At 42.4% G+C, this 22,108-nt stretch overlaps 1 non-coding gene across 1 annotated transcript; it reads right to left on the bottom strand.

The window, feature by feature from the left end:
• Positions 1 to 12,065: 12,065 nt before the first annotated feature.
• On the bottom strand, positions 12,066 to 12,138 carry Trnat-agu. The gene has a single exon. It is a non-coding gene; the product is annotated as a tRNA-Thr (tRNA).
• Positions 12,139 to 22,108: the final 9,970 nt, after the last annotated feature.

The following is a 22,108-nucleotide window of genomic DNA, read 5'->3' as shown; positions in this document are numbered from 1 at the left end:
AACATTGTCAAGAATCTTGCTGAAAATCAGAGGTGTTAAAACTGTCGCTTCACATCGGTGCAACGCATGTTTGATATCTTCAGTCACTTTGATTAAGGTAGTTGCTGCGCTCTTGAACGTCCGGAAGGCTGATTAATATTTATCGTAGATGTTATGAGTTCTAACGTTGTCTGACCTTCATGAAATGTTTACTCGGGGTAGTGCTAGTTCCACATGGAATGGAGAGAACTTCTCTGAAGTTTGGAAGGTAAGAGATGAGATAATGGTGAAAGACTGTAAGGTCGTGTCTTGAATATGGATGGCGTCTATCGCTGAAACAAGCCGTTTTAGATTATAATTTTTTCATCTTTAATATAACCCCTTCAAAGTAAGCGGTTTCTGAAATAGAGGATTTTAGATTTTTAGTGCTATCATTAATATTTGCAATAATAAACATAAACATCGAACAAATATTGAAAATTTCTAAGACCTCCTCAGACTTTTGCATTATATAAACCAAGAAACGTAGAATCAGATGTCGTATGGGATACGCGCTAAAACAGATGTGGCTGGTTGGCTCTGAGCACTATGGAACTTAACTTCTAAGGTTATCAGTCCCCTAGAACTTAGAACTAGTTAAACCTAACTAACCTAAGGACATCACACACATCCATGCCCGAGGCAGGATTCGAACCTGCGACCGTAGCGAGATGTGGCTGGTGTATAGGGACACTTGGTGAACAGGGTCACTTAGTGCAACAGTGTGAAATAGTTGTAACGAAAATGTTGAACTGTGTCACAGACCAGTTAATGTACGCTCTAAATCAAGTAAAGTAATGTACAGTTAGGATAAATCATTACCTTTTTGATATGAATTTCGGAATGTTTTGAAGAGAATGAAAAAGTTCTAGAATCAGTGTTAATAGTGTATAAATGTTATTAACCTTTTTCCTTCAGGTTTGTAATTTTAATTCAATTAGTAAAACTTATTGTTTACCATAACGCAAATTAATTGTGTAAAACATTAATTTTAGAAAAGCTTCACATTATGTATCTTTGCAAATCAGGACAACATATTCTTACGGAAATCACCAACTAAAAATCTGTAAGTAAACTTATAAATAATGTTTCTAGAACATTCTATAATGAAATTCAGTGCAATATTCACATATTACGAAAACTAGTGAATATTCGTTTTAACTGGAGACATAACCTCATTTACAAAGATAATTTGTACCGTAAATAATGTTAGAAGAACGATTCATTAATTTTTTATAACACGATTTAAATAGCTTATGATGTACGTAATTATTCCGCATTTTAGCCTTCAGATATTGTAAAAAGTAATTTTGAACGTTTTAATTGTAATTTTAATATTGTAGAAATATTACTCACTCAAAATTGTTTCATAAAATCGCATAGTAAATTAAATTACGTAAAGATATTAGAGAATGTTCTGGACTGAATAAGAAGAACTTAGTTGTTAACTGTATGTATGTTTCAAAATTGCACTTGTAAAAGACCGTTACTTTAGGAAGCATACATTATCATTGTACTCGTTTTAATTTCTACTAAAACACTGTAATGTCAGTTTTGCTGGATTTACTAATTGCAATTGTAACATCAAACATGAATTAACACTATAATGTCAAAGTACGTAATTGTTAAATGATGTATAAATACATCTTGTCCGAAGCCTTTGGGCAGTGCGGTTGGAGTAATATCTGGTGCGTTCCGGTTCCTGTAAATTTGTGTAAATAAACAAGTGTTGTCAACAGATTAAATGGTGTACGTCTGGTAGTGACCCAAGACTTTCTGCAGCGAAGTTATCACCTACAAAAATGTAGAACATGGTATGATCAGCTGTACTATGTTAAACCTGAATTGATGGGATTGCTACGTTAGATTTGGTGAATGGGGCTGGTATGAAAAGTTACGTTAGGTTTGACGTTGGAGCTGGGCTTCTGGACCTGGTTACGTTTTAAATGGTTTCATGAGCTGGGATTGTTACGTTTTACATTCCACCGTTTTCTGCTTTTCTCGGAAAGTCAGGACTAATTGAACCACAAAAACTTGCCAGTATTCTCCTATTGATTTTAATTTTTTGAAACTCTGCTCAAAAATCGTGTTGAAATCGAGGATCATTGCAGTAATTGGGGATTAAAAATAGTCGGTGGTAAAGGATCTAAATGAGGTTGCAAAGCCGGACGATGTGGCCGAGAGGTTCTAGGCGCTACAGTCTGAAACCGCGCGACCACTACAGTCGTAGGTTCGAATCCTGCCTCGGGCATGGATGTATGTGATGTCCTTAGGTTAGTTAGGTTTAAGTAGTTCTAAGTTCTAGGGGACTTATGACCTCAGCAGTTAAGTCCCATAGTGCTCAGAGCCATTTGAACCATTTTTTTGAGGTTATAAAATAATTTTTTACCGAAAATTGTCCATTTCCAAGGGGTGCATATAACGTGCATACGATCATCTGTTTTTTATTTTTGTTCTAAACCATGTGTGAATTGTTCAGTATTCAATTTATCGCTGTTGCGACATTATTCTTTCTCTTTTATTTTTTTGCGGAAATGGCAGACCAGTGATAAGCCTTTGTGTACTATTTGTAGCGTTCTTTTCCAACAGTTATTTCGAGAAAAAAAAATCTTGTATCCCGTACTTTATTTTATTGTATTTTTATTTTATTTCACTTCTTTTGAGACCTATAGTTCCGTAGAACCAATATGAGGAGCAAATCTCCAAGGTAATGGAACGTGTCAGTACATGAAATTACAACATAAAAGTAATAAAAGATAAAATAAAATGTGTATGAAAGACAAGCCGTAAGTGAACGCAATCGACAGTACAACATTAGAATCAGCTTGATTTTTCAAGGAACTCCTCGACAGAATAGAAGAAGTGACCCATGAAAAAACTCTTCAGTTTCGGTTTGAAAGCGAGTGAATTACTGCTAAGATATTTGGATTCTTAATTTTTGTGGTAGCTTATTGATAATGATGGCAGCAGTAGACTGCACACCATTCTGCACAAGAGTGAAGCAAGTGCGATCCAATTGCACATTGGATTTCTGGCAACCATTAAATGAGCGATAACTGCTGCTTCTTGGCAATAAGCTTATATTTATTTACTTTTAACAGGAATTAGAATACAACTGATTTTAAATTAAAATACTCTCTCAAAATTTCAAATGACCAGTTTAGGTAGTAGGAAAGATAAAATATTTGCCAACGACAGTTATATTACGTAAGTTAAAATGTCGATTACGAATTCATCCACTACTCAACATTTATTATCCAGTTTTATAAAGCGTATGGAGCAATGTAATTGATTCGTAACCAACGTCATAAAACATTTCCAGACTAGGAATGGTGGCATCTGGCGGCGACAGCAGGACACTTGTAAAGATCACGTGGGGGCAACTCTTGAACGCTGCATGTGTACGCACGTCGTGTAATAGGCTGCTCCACATTGCAGTACATACATTACCGTCTCAGCTACGTAGTATGGTTCCTACGTCACATCGTAATTGCTTGTTTCTAACTGTTGGAGATGTTATTAAAATAACACTGATCGCTTTCCCAGTTTTCTATAGTACCTGAATATATCAGAACAAAGGAAATAAAAAGTATCCGCTTTTTAAAATAGTTTAAAATACAAATTCAAAATTTGGATCATTTTACGACAATCCGAGCTGGGTAGCCGCACGATGTGAAGCCCCCCCCCCCCTCCCCACCCCTCGGGCATGGGTGTGTGGTGTGTGTTGCCCTTAGCGTAACTTAGTTTAAGTAGTGTGTAAGCCTAGGGACCGATGACCTCAGCAGTTTGGTCCCATAAGACCTTACCAAAAACTTCTAAATTATGGAAAATTTATATTCCAGTTCCTTTACCCACTTAGTAGTAGATAATTAAAAAACTGTTGTAACTGAGACCACACAAATATCGAAAAACCATTATGGATTGTAATTGGTCGATTTTTCCCATCCCTAGATGTGAGTGGTTCTTATGAGTTCTAACGGTGTCTTTCTGCCGTTCATAGACGGTTTACTATAAGGAGTACTAACTCGCATATTTCAAAAACGAAGTGCCTGAAGGGCAACAGGACAGCAGCCAGTTTTCGAGAAAGTACTCAGAGTACAAAAGAGACGCCACAGGAAGGATGTGGGCTTGTGTGTTTGCCGGAAATGTTACGTTGATTCACAAGGTATCACGTAGCTCAGGTGGAGAGCCGCGAGGCGTGGCAGTGCGTAGGCAATGACCGTACATTGTCACACGAGACCTTGCACATTGAGGACAGAAGCGCCAATGTGGAAGGGGCGGCGTGGCCTACTGCATAGCGTAAAGGCGGAGGCGGCAGCGTCCGAAAGAGACAGTACAGGCAGCGGTTTAGGAGGGATATCTGTGTAAGTCGGGCCCTGGGCCTGGACTTTGTGTTCCGTCTGGTTATGCTCGCACCCATACTTAGCCACGTACCTCTCTCCATGGGATTCAGCAGTCAGGAATAGCGTACTTTCATTCAAGTCATTATCCAATTCATGCTCAGACGAGCAATTAGAGGTTTTAGCTATTCAGATATTGTCTTTGTTGTATTATTTCCCGACAAAGTGCCATAATTCTTTCAAACTTCCAATCGGCCATCTCCACGTTAATTGACTGGACTGACTTCCTCCAATCTCGTCGTGTCATTGAACATGTAGACCAGTCGTAGGCAAGTCCTAGCTAATCGTAGCTAGTCCCGCAAGGTATGCAGGAGAACTTCTCTGAAATGTCGAAATTAGGAGATAAGGCACTGGGGGAAGTAAAGCTATGAGCACGCGTTGTGAGTCGTGCATGGACAGCTCGTCGGCAGAGCATTTGTCCACGAAAGGCAAAGGTTTGAGGTTCGAGACCCGGTGTGGCACGCAGCCTTAATCTGTCAGGAAGTTTGTTTACTCGCAGCCTTTAGATCAGAGGTCTTCAAATTTTATTGCTTGGGAGCCGCTGCCGACATTATGTGGTGACACCTTGGCCTGCATATGTACCAATCTTATCATCAATTGATAACCTATATAAATCGGTATATTATGATCCCCCGGCAGACTAGCGGCAGTATGGGCGCGAAAAGTTGGCCGCCAACCCCCAACAATAATCGTTAAAAGTATGCACCATTCGAGACACTTCCTATCGACTATTCTCTACCGGCTACAGTCTGGAGCCGAGCGATCGCTACGGTCGCAGGTTCGAATCCTGCCTCGGGCATGGATGTGTGTGATGTCCTTAGGTTAGTTGGGTTTAAGTAGTTCTAAGTCTAGGCGACTGATGACCTCAGAAGTTAAGTCGCATAGTGCTCAGAGCCATTTGAACCATTTTTTGACTATTCTCTTTCGGATTGCTGCCACCTTTGGCGATCCCAGTCCACTGCATTTGTCTGACGAAGTCTTATTGTGTTGTCTGTGCGAGCGTACGATTTGCTGATAACAGTAACTGCATTTCTATTTATGTGCATTATGCAATATGAGACTGATCACAAATGTTTACTAAATGTCTTGACCGTCATTTTTATGCTCATTTTGTTGTATTGCTAAACAATTTAATTTTGTGTTCCTTGCGGCAAATGTATATCAATTTTAAGATGGTGGTCTCTGTAGTGCCTGTTCACAAATTTACGTTAGCTCCTGCGAAAATTTTTACCATAGCAGTTGATGGGTACAAGTCACGCAAGGCCGTGAATTGTCCATACTGGAGGACAAACAGTAGAAGTCCCCTTTTCACAAGCTCTAACCATGCAGTAGGACCGCTACTTACCCCTGTTGCCCTAGAGGTAAGCTGCCAACTTTACTTATCTCGCGACCAAAGTCATCAGCGTCAGTTACAGTTGAACATATCTTAAACTATTACTACCCCTCTATTTTTGTTTGTTACTAGCCTTCAAAGTCATCACGATTAGCTGAGGAACACTTCTGTCGCTTGTAAAGCTGCTAGTAACTGTCAGCAAACTGTTCATGTGAAATCGTTCGCAGCACCGTTGCCTCGCGTTGGATATCCACAAGACTGCGCTCACAACTTTCTCGCTCAGCGGTAGATGAAAGTTCTCCAGCGCCCTCTTTATTCTTCTGATATGGCGCCAGCAGGCCTCTTTTTGTTTCCCCCCCCCCCCGCCCCCCTTAAAATAGCCCTGGGCACACGTGACCACGGCGCTTCGAGCGATTCCGCAAGAAGCGTGTGCTGACAGTTTCCAACAGGTTTGCAACTGATGTCAGAAGTGCAGAATATCAAATCAAACGTCTTTCAGCCGTCGAAATTTCGAAATTATTGACATCTTGGGTTGTCGGGTGTTCTGCCGGATATCAGCGTCGTTCTTGTACGATATTTCGGTAACGTAGCTCGTTACCTTCATCAGGTGCGACCTGAGACTACCACTCGAGTGGAAGTGGTCCAGTATTTATGCCTGTGGCCTTCCCCCTTCACCAGGCGCTCCCTCTGCGGTCCGCGCCCGCTCAATGCGATCTTCTGGAGCATTGCCGTTCCCTTTTCCGTCCGCTTCCTTGGTATTCTCTTTGCGGTCCGAGCCCACCAGACACGCTCCTGGGTGTTCCATCTTCGGTCTGGTGCGTTTGGAATCCCGTCTGTGGTACCAAGCATTCTCCCTGTGGTCCTCTCCCGCTCACGCACGCACGACACACGCACGCACTCTGCTGCTCGACTCGCTGCGCCTCACTTCGTTACCGTCGCTCGCGCACGCCAACGCCACTAGCCCAACGCCATGTCGGGACGCGGAAAGGGAGGCAAACTTGCTGCTGTGGCCAAGCTTCTGCTCACGCTGGCAGGAGATGGCCGCGGCAGCAATAAGAAGAAGCGCAGCCGACCGCAGCACAAGAGGCAGTGCTACCCCTGCCAGAAGATCGGGCACGTCGTCAGGACCTGTAGGGAAGAAGACGAAGCAGGACAAACAAGATCAAGAGGGAGGAGGGATGCACTCTGAAGTCATATTTTTCCCGGACGTCACCAACCTGCCAGCGGCACTCAAGAAGATCGCAACCATGGTGCGAGATGGGCGGTACGACGTCCAAAGAAAACCCTACCTTTTCGCGCAAGCGGAAGGGAAACGGAAGCCACCAATTCCAAACCGGCCGTTCGAGCTTCGTGGCGGATATCGGGCAATTATGCTCGAATTCGTCACGAAGAAGGACCTCCACACCATCAACTCGAACCCAGTCTTCACGCCGCGCGACTGGGGCTTCATCTTGGAGGATGCGGTCGCGCGGCTGAAGAAAGAAGTCCGTGTTGGAGAGAAGCAGCTCTCATCCGAGCTGGAGTCTGCACTGAACAACATCGCGCACGAGGGGAAGAAGAACTAGTACAACATGAACAGCCAACGTCACCGCTTGCATGCCTGCATGCTGGCAACCAGGATTTAGCACCAATAACACGGAAGGACCATCTACAACGAGAGGCAACACTGTTCCAACCCGTAAGGATCTTGGACAAACATCTGTCCACAGCTTAGACTCCAAACCTCGGGCCAAGGACTAGGCCCGTATGTATAGCGGCAGCGTCAGCTCACTATGATCTGCTGGAGCGTTGGCGTTCCATTTTCAGTCCACTGCAGTTCTAGATGTTCCCTCTGCGGTCCGCGCCCATCAGATACGACCCTGGGCGTTCCATCTTCGGTCTGGTGCGCCTGTAACTCTGTATGGGAATCGTTCTCCGTGTTGACCCTTTCAGTTCTTCTATTTGTGGAGTGCTGCAGCTGTCCCCGTTGCTTCATCAACAATTCCAGAGCAAGATCCCAGGCTATACTTAGCTGGTACCCCGTGTCGCGGTTCATGAGATTATTGGTCACTTTTATCTCTATAGACTCCCTTATAACACTGTCCCAAAAGCCGGGCGTTTGTGCTAGAAACTTGGTTTCTTCATAGTTCATGGCATGACGTAGCTTTCAAAATTGTTATTTTGTTGGGCTACCAGTTCCACTGGTTGGTTCAAATGGCTCTGATCACTATGGGACTTAACATCTGAGGTCATCAGTCCCCTTGAACTTAGAACTACTTAAACCTAACTAACCTAAGGACACCACACACATTCATGGCCGAGGCAGGATTCGAACCTGCGACCTTAGCGGTCGCGCTGTACATGCCATGTATTTCTTGTGTCATTGTGAGGGAACCTAAACAAGTAACATAACCTCGAAATAATAAAGTTTTGACCACACCTAAACAAGCTACAAAGTTTCTGTCTTACTTTTAAACTCATTTAATAACAATATGAATTCCACAAAATTTAAAGTTGGCTTTGTTTTGCGTTATAGGTCTGTGTGAACAAATTCTAAATTTGATTTCACCCATAGTTCAATTCACCTCTGTACAATAAAACAACCGCATTTCTTAAAGTATCTAATTATGATTAAAAAAGAAACACCACCTTTGCAAGTGCCTACATACAGGTAAAAACTAATAAATACAGTGAAGCGGCAAAGAAACTGGTATAGGAACTCGTATTCAAGTACAAAAATGGTTCAAATGGCCCCAAGCACTATGGGACTTAACTGTTGAGGTCATCAGTCCCCTAGAACTTAGAACTACTTAAACCTAACTAACCTAAGGACATCAAACTCATCCATGCCCGGGACAGGATTCCAACCTGCGACCATAGCGGTCGCGTGGTTCCAGAATGAAGCGCCTAGAACCGTTCGGCAACCCCGGCCGGCTTAAACACTGGTGTCTGCAGATTTTTGAGGCAGTGATCACTTCCAGTATCACCTGACGACAGGTGACGTTCGAAGTGATGGCTGTATAAAAACTGGCAGGTGAAGTTCGAAGTGATCACTGTCTCAAAAATCTACAGATACCAGTTATTGAATGCTGGCCCCTATTTTGAACGAAACCGAGTTTGGAATCTTCCTACACGGCGGTCAGGGAGCCTGAAGATGATGTAATATATTGCCGAAACTGGCAGTCAAATAAAATCACAATTTGGAAAATTAGACAGCTGAGAGGTGTTTGATTTGACATCATATGGTGAACAGCAAAGAGCCCGAACAATTTCTGAAAAGACGGACATACAGAGACTCGATATCAGAAGTGTGTTGTAAATAATGATGATAATCTTGAAGGCCACTACAGGTAACTTGTTTGTAAATTTTGTTCGCTTTATTTTCTGAGACCATTCCCCGGACTTTTCAGACGCACCTGTAATATACGACTCAGAAACGTGGGTCGCGTGAATAACTGCAGTTTGACAACCGCTGCTTTGGATACCACGTGTAGTGCGGTGATGGGCCGCAGTGTCCTTGGTCCTTTATCTCAGAATACTCGGCTCGGGTTGGGGCGGGAATGATGGTAGTCCCCCGCACGCGCCTATTGTTGGCCGAGCGCAGCGCCGGCGGCCCGTGACGGATTCGGGTGTGAGCGGCTGGCACGCCGGCCTGCGGGCTGGGGGCTCGCGAGGCATGTGCCAGGCACGCTAATGTGCGGCCGCCGTGCACCCCTAATGGCAGCGGCGGCCCATCAGCTGGACACGCTGTGCCAACTGCAGCTTGCGGGTTTTCAACACACTGCGCACTTTGCTAGTTACGCTGCGCCGCGTGCTGGCGTCGTACGCTTTAAGTGCCTCAAAACGTAACCCTTACTACACTGTCAGACAATGGCAGTAAACAAGCCTGAGGGGCAGGAGGAATCTAAATGATACTTCACAGGTTGAGAGGATCTGTATTGCAGTTTCAATGATTACAAAATAGAGGCAAAGTAACAAAGAGTTCGGCAGTAAGAGCCCATTGAACACTATGACGCTGCACTATGTCTGGCCAGAGTGGTCTTCTTCAGTTGTGATGGGTGTCAAAGTCGTTGTATCCCATCATGAGGCAAGCTTGCACACAGCTGTTGCAATTGGTTCTTGATAGCCTGGCTACTCACATTGGGATGGAGTGTACGTTGGAGCTTGTCCCACATATGTACGGACAGCTGGGGATCTACTTGGCCACGGGAGTATCTCAGCATCACGACAGACAGTTTATGGGGCCTTTTCAAAAATCTGAGGAACTTCCTCCACAAAATTTTATTGATTGGCGACTCCATGGCGTGTTGTGTGCACCACGACTAAATAGTGGATACGACTGGAAGAAAAATCAGCATTGGCCATATTTTGTTGTTTTATTGTCAGCAAAATCGATTTTCGGTCACTTAGTGACAATCCTCAGTGCTGTAATATACAATTAAAATTGGTAGGAACTGGAATCAAGCTATAACCACAAGCTTAGAGCGATCATGTGATCGTTCTAAGCTTGTGGTTATTGGTCGATACCAATGCCTACCAATTTTAATCGTATATTACAGCACTGAGGATGGTCACTAAGTGACCGAAGATCGATTTTGCTGACAAGAAAACAACAAAATACAGCAAATGCTGATTTTCCTTCCAGTTTCTCCACAAAATTTCTCTGCGCTTATCGTTTGCTTGTTGTGCATGATCTTCGAAATTCTCTCCTCCACAATTGAAGCACATCTCTCGACGCCGTTTCCACTTGCGGAAGTAGTCTTGGTACGATTCGTGCTGGATCTCGCAAAGCGGCATCTATGAATTTTCTTTTATCTCGTCTATCGTTGCAAATTTTCGTCCTTTCAACGGGCTTTGCATCTTTGGAAATAAAGAAAAGTTAACAGGGGCCAGATCTGGAGAATAGAGAGGATGAGGCAGCACAGTGATTTCGATTTTTGTGTAATAGTCAAGCAGCAACAGGCACGAATGTGCGGGTGCGTTACCGTGAGGTAAGAGCTATGATTTGTCTCGCCACATTTCAGGCCATTTGCTTCTCACATTTTCTCGCAGGCGTCGCAACACGTCACCATGGTACCATCGACTTACAAAAAAAATTGTTCAAATGGCTCTGAGCACTATGGGACTTAACTTCTGAGGCCATCAGTCCCCTAGAACTTAGAACTACTTGAACCTAACTACCCTAAGGACATCACACACATCCATGCCCGAGGCAGGATTCGAACCTGCGACTGTCGCGGTCGCGCGGTTCCAGACTGTAGCGCCTAGAACCGCTCGGCCACTCCGGTCCGCCATCGATTTACAGTGTGCCCTTACGGCATGAATTCATGTTGAACTAATCCTTCAAAGTCAAAGGAAACTATCAGCTTGGCTTTGACATTGGACTTGCGCTGACGAACGTTTTTTTTTTCTTTTTTTGGTCTTGGTGAACATCTCCCTACCCGTTGTGAAGATTGAAACTTGGTCTCAACATCATAACCGTAGACCCACGTCGCACCACCAGGTATGTTTCTCTTAAGGACCATTTCGTTCACATTTGTGTGATGAAAAAGCTCTGCACAGATTGCGGGGTGGAGGTCTTTGTCGTCTTGACTCGTTATCCGTGTGACGTACTTGTCGGCAACACTATGCGTTCTGAGATGCTGTGACAGCCTTTCATGACAAGATCCAACTGAAATGTTACATTCTTCTGCAAACTCTCGGACAGTCTGTCTTCAATTGACATGCACTGTTTCCTTAACATTCCTGACATGAAAGTCGTTCTGAACGACAGTCATCCTCCAACTTCCGTGCGGCCACTTTTAAGCCGTATGAACCTTCCCTAACACCGAATACGGCCTAAGCACTAACCACCGTCGGCCTCCTGCATCATTTGGTGTTTATTTGTAAAGGTTTTCTTGAGATTCACGCAAAATTTAATGCAGACATGTTGCTCCTGTAACTGTGCCATTTTGAAATTCGCAAACCGTGAGATACAACGTTTTACTCAATACAGCACTGAATAATAACTAGCAGACATAAAACAGTGAAACGTCTGGCACTTAACACGTTAAAAACAGCTCTGTGCAGGTATGCAGACCACATAACGCTCCAACACATAATGGGCGTGAAATTACGAACGTCCCGCAATTTTTTGAACAGACCTCGTATACAGACATGTGCCATGTATAAATGAGTATTGTTCTTTTGAAAAGTGACACCAAGGTGCTGGCGCAAATCGGGACATAGAGTGTGCTGTCAGACTCCCTCAATCACTCACAGCAGTTCACACTCCTCGCTCACGGTGCCACTCCAGACACAGCTGTTTGGAAGCTGAAGAAGTGAATTAAAATTTGCGCTGTGGCGGGGACTCGAACCCGGGTCTTCTTGCTTACTAGGCAGATATGTTGACCATTACACCACCACAGCTGCACGAACTGCTCAAGTCAAATACCCTTCCGAACACAAACTCCAATTCACATCTGCCCTTATATTGTCACTATCACCAGGGCTCTCTTGGAATAGTGACAATATAAGGGCAGATGTGAACTGGAGTTTGTGTTGGGGAGGGTATTTGGATTCGGTAGTTTGTGCAGGTAGGTTGACCATAATGCTATGGTGGTGTAATAGCATATCTGACTAGTAAGCAAGAAAAACCGGGTTCGAGTCCCGGCCGCAGCACAAATTTTAATTCACTTCTTCAGCTTCCAACGTTATTGCAGATAAATTAGAGACTTAAATGTCTCAGGGAAAATTTAATTTAAGACCTATTCGATCACATGTAGTACAGCACTTCCCTATTACGTCCAGTGCTGGGGTGCTATTCCAACGTCGGAGAGCCCTGGTAATAGTGACAATATAAGGGGAGATGTGAATTGGAGTTTGTGTTTGGGAGGGTATTTGACTTGGATAGTTCGTGCAGCTTTGATGTTCGTAATGCTGTGATGGTGTATTGGTCAGCTTATCTGCCTAGTAAGCAAGGAGAGTTGGGTTCGAGTCCCGACCGCAACATGAACTTTAATTCACTCCTTCAGCTTCCAATGTTATCGTAGATTAATTAGAGACTTAAATGCCACAGAGAAAATTTAATTTGACAGCTGTTTGTTTTGTGCTGCTACCGGCAACCTACGCAAGGAATGGTGGGCGCCTAGTTGAGCGCCTTCTGGTCTGCGTCCAATGATGCGGGATGACACAGAATGTTTAGGGAGTTCATTACTTCTTCTCGGATGGCAGGCACAGACATGAAAGCGCTACGAAATGCATGGTGAACAATCTTATGGTGCTCAAATGTCGTCGACCGAATCCTTTATGACCAGTATATCTCCCCTTCAGTTCCGATGCAGTCCAACATTGGGCCACTGCAACACTCGAAAGCCCCACTGATCTGGATATTGACAGGATTCGACCAGCAGTCAAAATGGTGACACACAATGAGACCTCTTTCAGCTTCTGTCGGGTGCTGGTAACACTATCTTACACGAGCACGTGACGTCTCCCGTGTCCTTTACAGTGATCTCGCGACATCTGACGCTGTTCACGCCAGCTAAAAGCTATACTGTCCTGTGAATTATCGCAAACACGAACAAGATTAATGCGTTTACCGTTCACACAGAACTGCGACTCGAATCTTACACATATCCGCCATTGTTGCATCCATCCGACCACGCCTTCTTGCTGTTTCACTTTCTTTGTCAAGCAGTGTATATGCAGACTTCGTGGCCGTTGCCTACCAACGGAATGGGCAGACATGCCATAATTTTTCGCTCGCTTCTCGCAGTTAACGCTAGTTACAAACTGCGGCTTTTCTTGCTTCTCGCTCGCATCTAACGGATGGTCGCCACCGCCACTTGATCTAGCTAGCTGTGGTTACGGCAGCCGCCGTGACATTATCGTGGATGTTCGGTGCTTTACCATTGAAGTAGAATATTGCTTTTGCTGAGAAGGGAAAGTGATATATAATTTTTGGAGCTCCGTATTTTAATTTCCAATAATGTAATTATATGGTCACTGATCTTTACGGCCCTGGCTCGATATAAAAAAAAAACTGTAGATTTATTCTTGCCCCACTAGCGATGGGGAACTGTGAGTAATTAGCAAACTAAAGTCATCAACAAAAAATAGCGTGAAGATTATGTGATGTGCGAAATGGTGTTGAAAAGTTGTGACGAACTTTTCAATAGTGGAGACACATGGTTAGAAACTTTGTTTTCAGACTGTAAGTCTAGTGACGACGAAGAAGACGAAGAAAGCTGTCATCATGAAGCTATAATCATTTTTGTATAATAGAGCCACATTTATTTTTTAATTATCTCCGAAAGAAAAGCCACACAAACTATAATTACCTCGTTAGACAGCGGAAAAGCAGTATTGTATCGCGTTATTGAAAGTGATAAGGAAGTGAGTACCGTACAAAATAAATTTTGTTTTGGCCATTAGTATAGGTGAAAAAACCAAAACCAGAACGACGTAAGGGTTGATCGGATATAAATGGCGGCGTTAAACCCTCATTAGGTTCAACTCTATTTTTTCTAAAGCCAGGTAAAAGCACCTCAGTTTTAGCAATACCGTCTTGCGTGACTAAGCTTTAGATATTCCTAACGGTACAGGCATAAAAGAGTATGCAGCTTCTCATTGTCGGCTTAGAAGCTTCAAGATATTCTCATAAAGTTGCGACAGAAGAAATAACAAAAATTATACGAAGAAACAGGTAGAAAAAAGAAGTTATTCGTACTGAAGTGGTAGATGATTTTATTACAAAAGGAAAACATAAGACGGCTACTTTTAGTGAATCTTGCGTTTGCAATACAGATCATTACAATTAAGAATAATTAATTCACAATAGAAGGACGCTTCCCATCAAATTGGAAAAGCTTCCAGAAGTGACTGAGCATTCTACGACAATACACACACAGTCATACATAATAATGTCCGTAACCAGTCAGGACGGTTCATTGTTACCTTTGAAATACTTTTATTATCAACAGTCGACCGGAAACTTTCGACCTCATGTGAAAAGATCAATGTTCAGTGAAGATAGTCTCGTGGAAGACTCATCGAAGAATGAAATAAAAAAATTTGGGAACCGAAAAGTTATGTTTTCATGCGTCACACTTCTCTTCCGTGTTGTCGGAACAAATCCCTTTCCCTTCTAGATTTTTGATCAAGTCGTAAACGTTCATCATCATTAATTGCCACATTTAGAGTTCATCCTGACAAAAAAGTAGACATTCTTCATATTCCATTCCTTACGACGAGTCTACTAACCGTTAGACAGAGAATGCTTCCGTCAGTAGCTGCCATTTTAAAGAATATTCTACAGAGTAGTTTTTATGGACAGATCACTGAAGTTCCTAGTCTACCAGTATGGAAATGTTCTCAAACTGCAGCCTCTAGTACTCTGTGCTGTTCACGTCGGTAGCTGAAATTTAGCATGGATTTCAACTTACTTTAACTAAGAGCTGCAGAACAGTCTGGGTAGGTTTCAACCGGGCAGTCTGATTATTCTCTTTTATGCCCATCTCAAAGCAATAGATGTACGTGGTCCCAAACGCCAATATTCGGAATAAAATTTAGATCCGCCTATATAGTGACGCTTGCGTGTACCACCACTTTTAAGGGCCTGACAAAAAATTTCCAAGAAACCATTTTTATTAAAAAAAAACTTATGGGACTTAACTGCTAAGGTCATCAGTCCCTAAGCTTACACACTACTTAATTTAAACTATCCTAAGGACAAACACACACACCCATGCCCGAGGGAGGACTCGAACCTCCGCCGGGACCAGCCGCACAGTCCATGACTGCAGTGCCTTAGACCGCTCGGCTAACAAGAAACTATTACTACCAGCACAAAATACGTTACTGCCACCGTAAACATTTTCTAATTGGGGGGGGGGGGGGGGGATTTGGCTACTGTTACTATGTTGTAAACCTACTACTACTAATCGTTTATAGTTCCGTAAAAGTCAGTACCGTATGTATTTTCCTTTTGTGTTTTTTTTTTTTCCTCTTCTTTCTGTCAACATTGTTTCCCTTGAGTTGTAGTCCGCATCTTGTGGTCGTGCGGTAGCGTTCTCGCTTCCCACGCCCGGGTTCCCGGGTTCGATTCCCGGCGGGGTCAGGGATTTTCTCTGCCTCGTGATGACTGGGTGTTGTGTGCTGTCCTTAGGTTAGTTAGGTTTAAGTAGTTCTAAGTTCTAGGGGACTAATGACCATAGATGTTAAGTCCCATAGTGCTCAGAGCCATTTGAACCATTTGAACCTTGAGTTGTAATGATTTTGGTGTACAGATGCATCGTAGTGTGTTAGGCAGAATTAATATTTTTATTTATTGTATAATGCTAATGCCATATTTATGTGTAATTTTAGGATCTTCGGCCCGTTAGGAAAATTATGTGTCTGTGAATAATACTACGAAGAGACAGTTGAGACGCGATGGTGAGCATTGTTGGGTTGCAACTACGAGTTAAGCTGAATATTTGGAGTGAAACGGATTGTCTTTCTTTTGGGTAGAGAGCTGTGGTCTAGTTTGGTATGCTCAAAACTGAATTGGAATCTGTGAGAGGCCCGAACTCCACAACGTTTTAATTTTGGTGCAGTGAAAACTAAATGGGCGGGCAGTGCATTGGCGTTGGTGTTTGGCGTCCGTCCACCCTTGTTTCAAAATCTTGGTACTAAGCTAACTCGATTGGTCTTGCCCCATTCTGCTTTTAGACCAGTGAGGGGGTTATTTATGGTGTATTCTGACAGGACGGCGATCGAAGAGACATCGGTCGACAGTAGGGATCTTGCAGCAGTCGTCTCAGACAGGAAGCTGCCACAGGCATACATAATGTATGTCTGTGGAAGCTGCCGAACAACATCTCTGCAGTCATACTTTCGACTGTCAACCGACATTTCATTGATGCGGAGCATCAGTACAAATAATCCCCTATAGCCCAATTTCAGCAAAGTGTCTGACATAGGTTCAAGAAAGTTTTCAGTTTACTTTCTAACAGCTCTCCTTCAACAACACCTAAAATTAAAATTACAATTTTGCTGTTAAGGGCAATTTCAGTGTCAAAATCTTACGTAGTTATCACATACCAAAGTGTTTTGATCTAACGGTTTTAATTTAAGTGACGATATTTTGAAGACACTAAGGATAAAGATTGAACAGTTCTGTTCTATTGATGCTGTGAACTCAACTCGTGAAACAATAGAGGCATTTACAATAAATTAACAAAGACTTGAAGTCGAAACCGTTACACCTGCATCAAGCCAGGTAATTTCTTCATTCTTTCAGTGCTCACATTAGCTTTATTCTAATCACCTATCATATACTTGTATGTTGATTGCATTGCTTAGTAATTAAAATTTCCCACCAGCGACATTCTGAATTCTAGCAGCTGAAATTGTTATTAATACTAAACCAGTATGCATCAAATTTATTATATATTCAGTGTTGCACTGCCTACCCATATATCCATTTTCAATAGCAAACATTAACCTGCAGTTATGTGTTGTTACAGCACATCCTGCTAAATAATATTTTTAGAAATTTTATCTGTTTATGTCTTATTTATTAGAATTTGTTTTGTATTGACTGAAGGGTTCTTATGTCCCGTACCTACGATCTCAGTCAATCTTTCTTAGTGATAGACGCTGACTACTAGATAATACCAGAGACATTCTAATTCAAGATAGACTGCCTAGGATTTGGATTAAATGGACAGGTGTGTTGTGCTTTAATCCCAACCGTTTACGAGGTTTTTCGGTAAGTGTTCTGCTACCTTTACGTGTTACGTGCAATAAGGCACTCTCAAATTTTACAAGATTATTGACAAGGTGGGGGAAGATATTTACTTGTAGGACACTATGGAAACCATTACACAACACGTAGCCGGCCGCGGTGGTCTAGCGGTTCTGGCGCTGCAGTCCGGAACCGCGGGACTGCTACGGTCGCAGGTTCGAATCCTGCCTCGGACATGGGTGTGTGTGATGTCCTTAGGTTAGTTAGGTTTAAGTAGTTCTAAGTTCTAGGGGACTTATGACCTAAGATGTTGAGTCCCATAGTTCTCAGAGCCAGAGCCACACAACACGTAGCCGAGTGACAGTCCTTCCAACTTTTCAATAAACATTCTTTACTGACTGCAGTAGTATATCGGAATCAGTCAAAGTAAAGAAGAAGTTAGGACATTTTTAACCTGACAGCATAATGTTGATTTTCCGGCGTGAGCCGGGGTCTCTGATTAAACTGTTGAATTAAAAGTTTGAAATTCCAAAGAACAAACAACAGTCCCAGCTGGTAAGCTGCACTTATGAATCTTCGTTTTAAAATTTTATATCGCTCTGAAACGAACGTAAAGGTTGAAAGCCTACGTTTTTCATCGTTAAAATGCAGGAGGGACATGAAGATAAACAGCTGATATATTGTCCGTAAAAAAATACAAACATTGCGCCTCGCTGTATTAACCCACTTTTAGTGGTGTACACAGCAGTAAAATCCAATATGTCTGGCATGGCGCAACCAGTATTTGTCTGCCAGGCTTGAATACAAAGCAACGAATTACTTTGTTACGATACAATGTTAATTACTATTCATTAAAAACAACAAATGGCTGTGGTGTTTGCCTTGTCGTAGTCCTTGCCGGTGCGTCGTGCGCACCGTTGCATGGATAATAGTTTTCCTGGCATTTATTTATCCGGTATTCGATGTTAGGTGACAATTTAGACGCTCTTGTCCAGCCAGTTACATGAAACATATTTTATGACGCAGATGCTATGCTGTGTAATGTCAATCTGAACGTGAATAATATCCACGTTCTCGATGTTACATTAACGACAGTTACTCTGAAGCAACGTACTTCATTATATAGATTTCAAGATCGAAACTCGTTTGATAATTTAATCTAATGGAAAAGGAGATTTTTTTTCTAAACTGCTCGCCATAATTGAAAAAGATACTTACTGGCATGAGGCAGACTATAAAACCAAGAGACAGGTATACATACTTTATGGAAAGTTTCAAAGTAGCAAAAACATCTAGTATGTAACCTGCGTTTACTTTCTGACATAGACACGCAGTCACATTAGAATTTCTGTCCGCCGTTCAAAGTGTTGACCTGTGAAACAGGAATTGCAAAAAAATTAATTATTTGTAAACGTAACATCGACTTTTACAGGTAAAACTTGTGTTAAATTAATAGGAAAGACGTGGAATCTTTCAGAAAACCAAAGGTGAAAGAAAAATTGGAAGGAGGTCAGTGTAAACCTGTTGCCTCTCTCATAACAGTTCACGACGCAATGACCTACACCGTGGCTTCATCGGGACAGTCAGCTCTCTGTATATGGTAGACTTTCTAAGGAGTATACACAAATATCTATATTTGGTATTAATTATGCAAATTGTGCCAGAAAACTAGCTTTTGATAGAAGATTATTGTGCAGTAGCATTGAAACCGTATACATTCATAGAGAACAAGCTATAAAATTAAAAACACCAACTACAGGAAGCTTTTATAATGCGATATGTAGTTTCCCGTCATTTTATTTTAACAAATCGTAGCTGAAACGACGTGTTCTCGAGGGATCCTCTATTTGTTGATGCTTGAAATAGGCTATATTCATACCACGTAATCTACGACAAAAGGAAAGTCCAACAAATACGTCGTTTAAAGCCATACACTGAGTAGCTGCTCCTAACTTCTGCTTGTAACGGATAAACGACGTCGCAACTCATTGGTCACGTTCCTCTCCACGAGACAAAAATGTGTCACGCCAGATTCTTTACTTCACGTTCCGCAGTGTAGTAGAATGTGGAATTCCAGCCTGTGACGTCACCAGCACCTCATCCACGTGTATTTCCACGTCCCGTGAGAGAGCCGCTGCCGTCTCAACTTTCAGTAACACTTCGTGTATCCTTATGTACATTTGGTAATACCGATTTTGCACAAAAGGTGTAAGGAGTTTTGAATATTACTGGCATAATCAGGCTCAAATATTACTAAGGCATTGTAAGTAAACAGTCAGAGCCTTTCTCAGGTCTCTGTCTTTTATAGATATAGGCTTTCGTTAACAATTTCAGCATCGGCGGTTTGCTGCGTATGTCGATAATACTTTCCCGCTATAATGTTCGTCAATACGCATTCCTACGTTTCTGTGGCACCTCATTCGGTTGTGATATAACATCTACAGTCGACACAGCGAGAGAAGTAGGATTCACGCGGCAGATTCGTGAGCCTACCACGACAAGTCACGTAACGTGATTTTGTTCATCCTTCATCACTGTTGCCATAGTTGCAGGCGACTGTGGGTTTCAGGCTGTACTGACCGCAGTCTTTTGCAACTTATCGGTGTAAAAGCTGACAACAGAGCTGTCAGCTGTCAGGGATGTTTCTTTCGCCTTACGAAATATAGTCACCCGCCGCTGAACTGTTCCATATGCTCCTTTCGTCTAGAAACGATCACATTATGCTCGTAAAGGATCCTCCTCCTAATCTCATTGTATAAAACCTTTTTCTGTCCAAAAGGTGGCCTCTTCAGAGTTTTGTTCAAATGGTAAATTAAATTTAAAAAAGCGTTTAACACTCTACTGTATGCCGGTCATCAAATAATAATCCAAGAAAATGATCATATTCTTCAAAGGGTGTTTATCATCTTAATTTGTTGGCTTCCAAATACAACTCGAACATCTTCAATAACAAGGTAATGGTTATGGCATTCAAGGAAAAGTAGCGTATAAAATACTGTAATACATAATCTCATACTAGACCAGGTAACCGACTTTCAGAATCCGGGAAATGAAAGAAGGTAAATTACTAACAAGATACTAAAATTTAATGCAGTCTGTGGAACAATCAGAAATACGCTAACGAATAAGTCATGACAGAGACAAGTTTCGTAATGTCGTTGCAGTACCTGCCACGCTCTGTGGGTATGAAAAATGGGTTCCCTCGGAAAAGAATGACGTTTTTATGTAGTGTTAAAGGGTGGAACAGAGAATATCGCCTCAGAAATGAAGACATAAGTAATCAGTTACAAGTTGGTTCAGTGCACAGGAAAATGGATCTAAACAGGTACAGAATGGTGGAATGTGTGGATAGAATCCGAAACAAATTCACGACTACAAACGTGGAGGAACGTCACAGAGGGGGAAAGACAACGGAAGAGAGAAACTCATCTAATCCATGAACGTAGGAGGAGAAGAAGAAGAAGAAGAAGAAGAAGAAGGTGCGGGCTAGTGACGAAAATGTCAGGCCTTATTACATTGTTTCCGGCCACTACGTGCTGTAACTTGGATATAACACAGCGCTAAAAATGACTAACATGTCAATAAATATGAAGGTGGCAGAGACTGTTTTCATATAAAATTTCACCGATTGATATCTCGGCTGCTCACTTCTGCTTTTGTAGAGAAGAAGAAGAAGGAGGAGGAGGAGGAGAAGAGAGAGGAGATTCGTGTTTAACGTCTCATTGACAGTGAGGCTATTAGGATCGGAGCACAAGCTCGGATTTGGGCGGGATGGGGAAGGATAGCGGCCGTGCTCTTTCGAAGTAACCATCCTGGCACCTGCCTTAAGCGATTTAGGGAAATCACGGAAAACTTAAATCAAGATGGTCTGACGCAGGTTTGAACCGTTGTTATCCCGATATCCCGAATCCGAGTCCAGTGTGCTAACCACTGCGAACTTTGCTCGGAGCTTTTGTAGACGTACGCACACTTAACAGTGGCTTCCTGCTAGCTAACACTGACATTGCGCAGGAAAAAACTGATGTTGGTTTCTCCTCTACTGTCCAGCATGTATTTTGAAGAATGAATGACGGAAATAGAAGACAGGTTTAGGAGCGGGAAAGGAAAATAAAATCAAAGATGAAATGAAATTATTTGTAGATGACTGCTTAGTAATCAGTCTAATGACGGCAGAATACTGATTGAGAATGAGGGAAACAAAAGAGGAAAATAATGTTATCAGCAAAAATGTGATTAGCGACAAACTTAAATTCAGATTTAAGGCCATTGGGAAAACGAAATTAAGGATCTCTGGTAAAATAACGGATGACGAATGAAGCGAGATGGATGTAAGAAGCAGACAAGGGTAGGCAAGGAGAGGGTTCCTCAAAAAAAAAAAAAAAATAAATAAATAAATAAAAAATAAATAAAAAAACTGCATACATCTTTTCCCGCCGATTCCGCAGAGAAGATTATCACTCAGCTTTACGAAGCTTTCAGTAGCACAGACTCCTTCAGTTCCACTTTTCCTAAAGTCCTGTTCTGTACTTTGAAGCATCTGTTTTACAGAAAGATGCTCAAGTTTATGTTCACTGAAGATATTCTCCACGCAAGAAGAAGAAGAAGAAGAGACCCTATTATAGGGTACATGGTAAGACTACGGGGTAGTAGCTGCCGTGGTACTTGGAG

This window comes from Schistocerca piceifrons, chromosome 1, assembly GCF_021461385.2.
Source record: "Schistocerca piceifrons isolate TAMUIC-IGC-003096 chromosome 1, iqSchPice1.1, whole genome shotgun sequence".
Lineage (NCBI taxonomy): Eukaryota > Metazoa > Arthropoda > Insecta > Orthoptera > Acrididae > Schistocerca > Schistocerca piceifrons.
The sequence above is the reverse complement of the archived record's forward strand: the minus strand, read 5'-3'. Positions and strand labels throughout refer to the sequence as shown.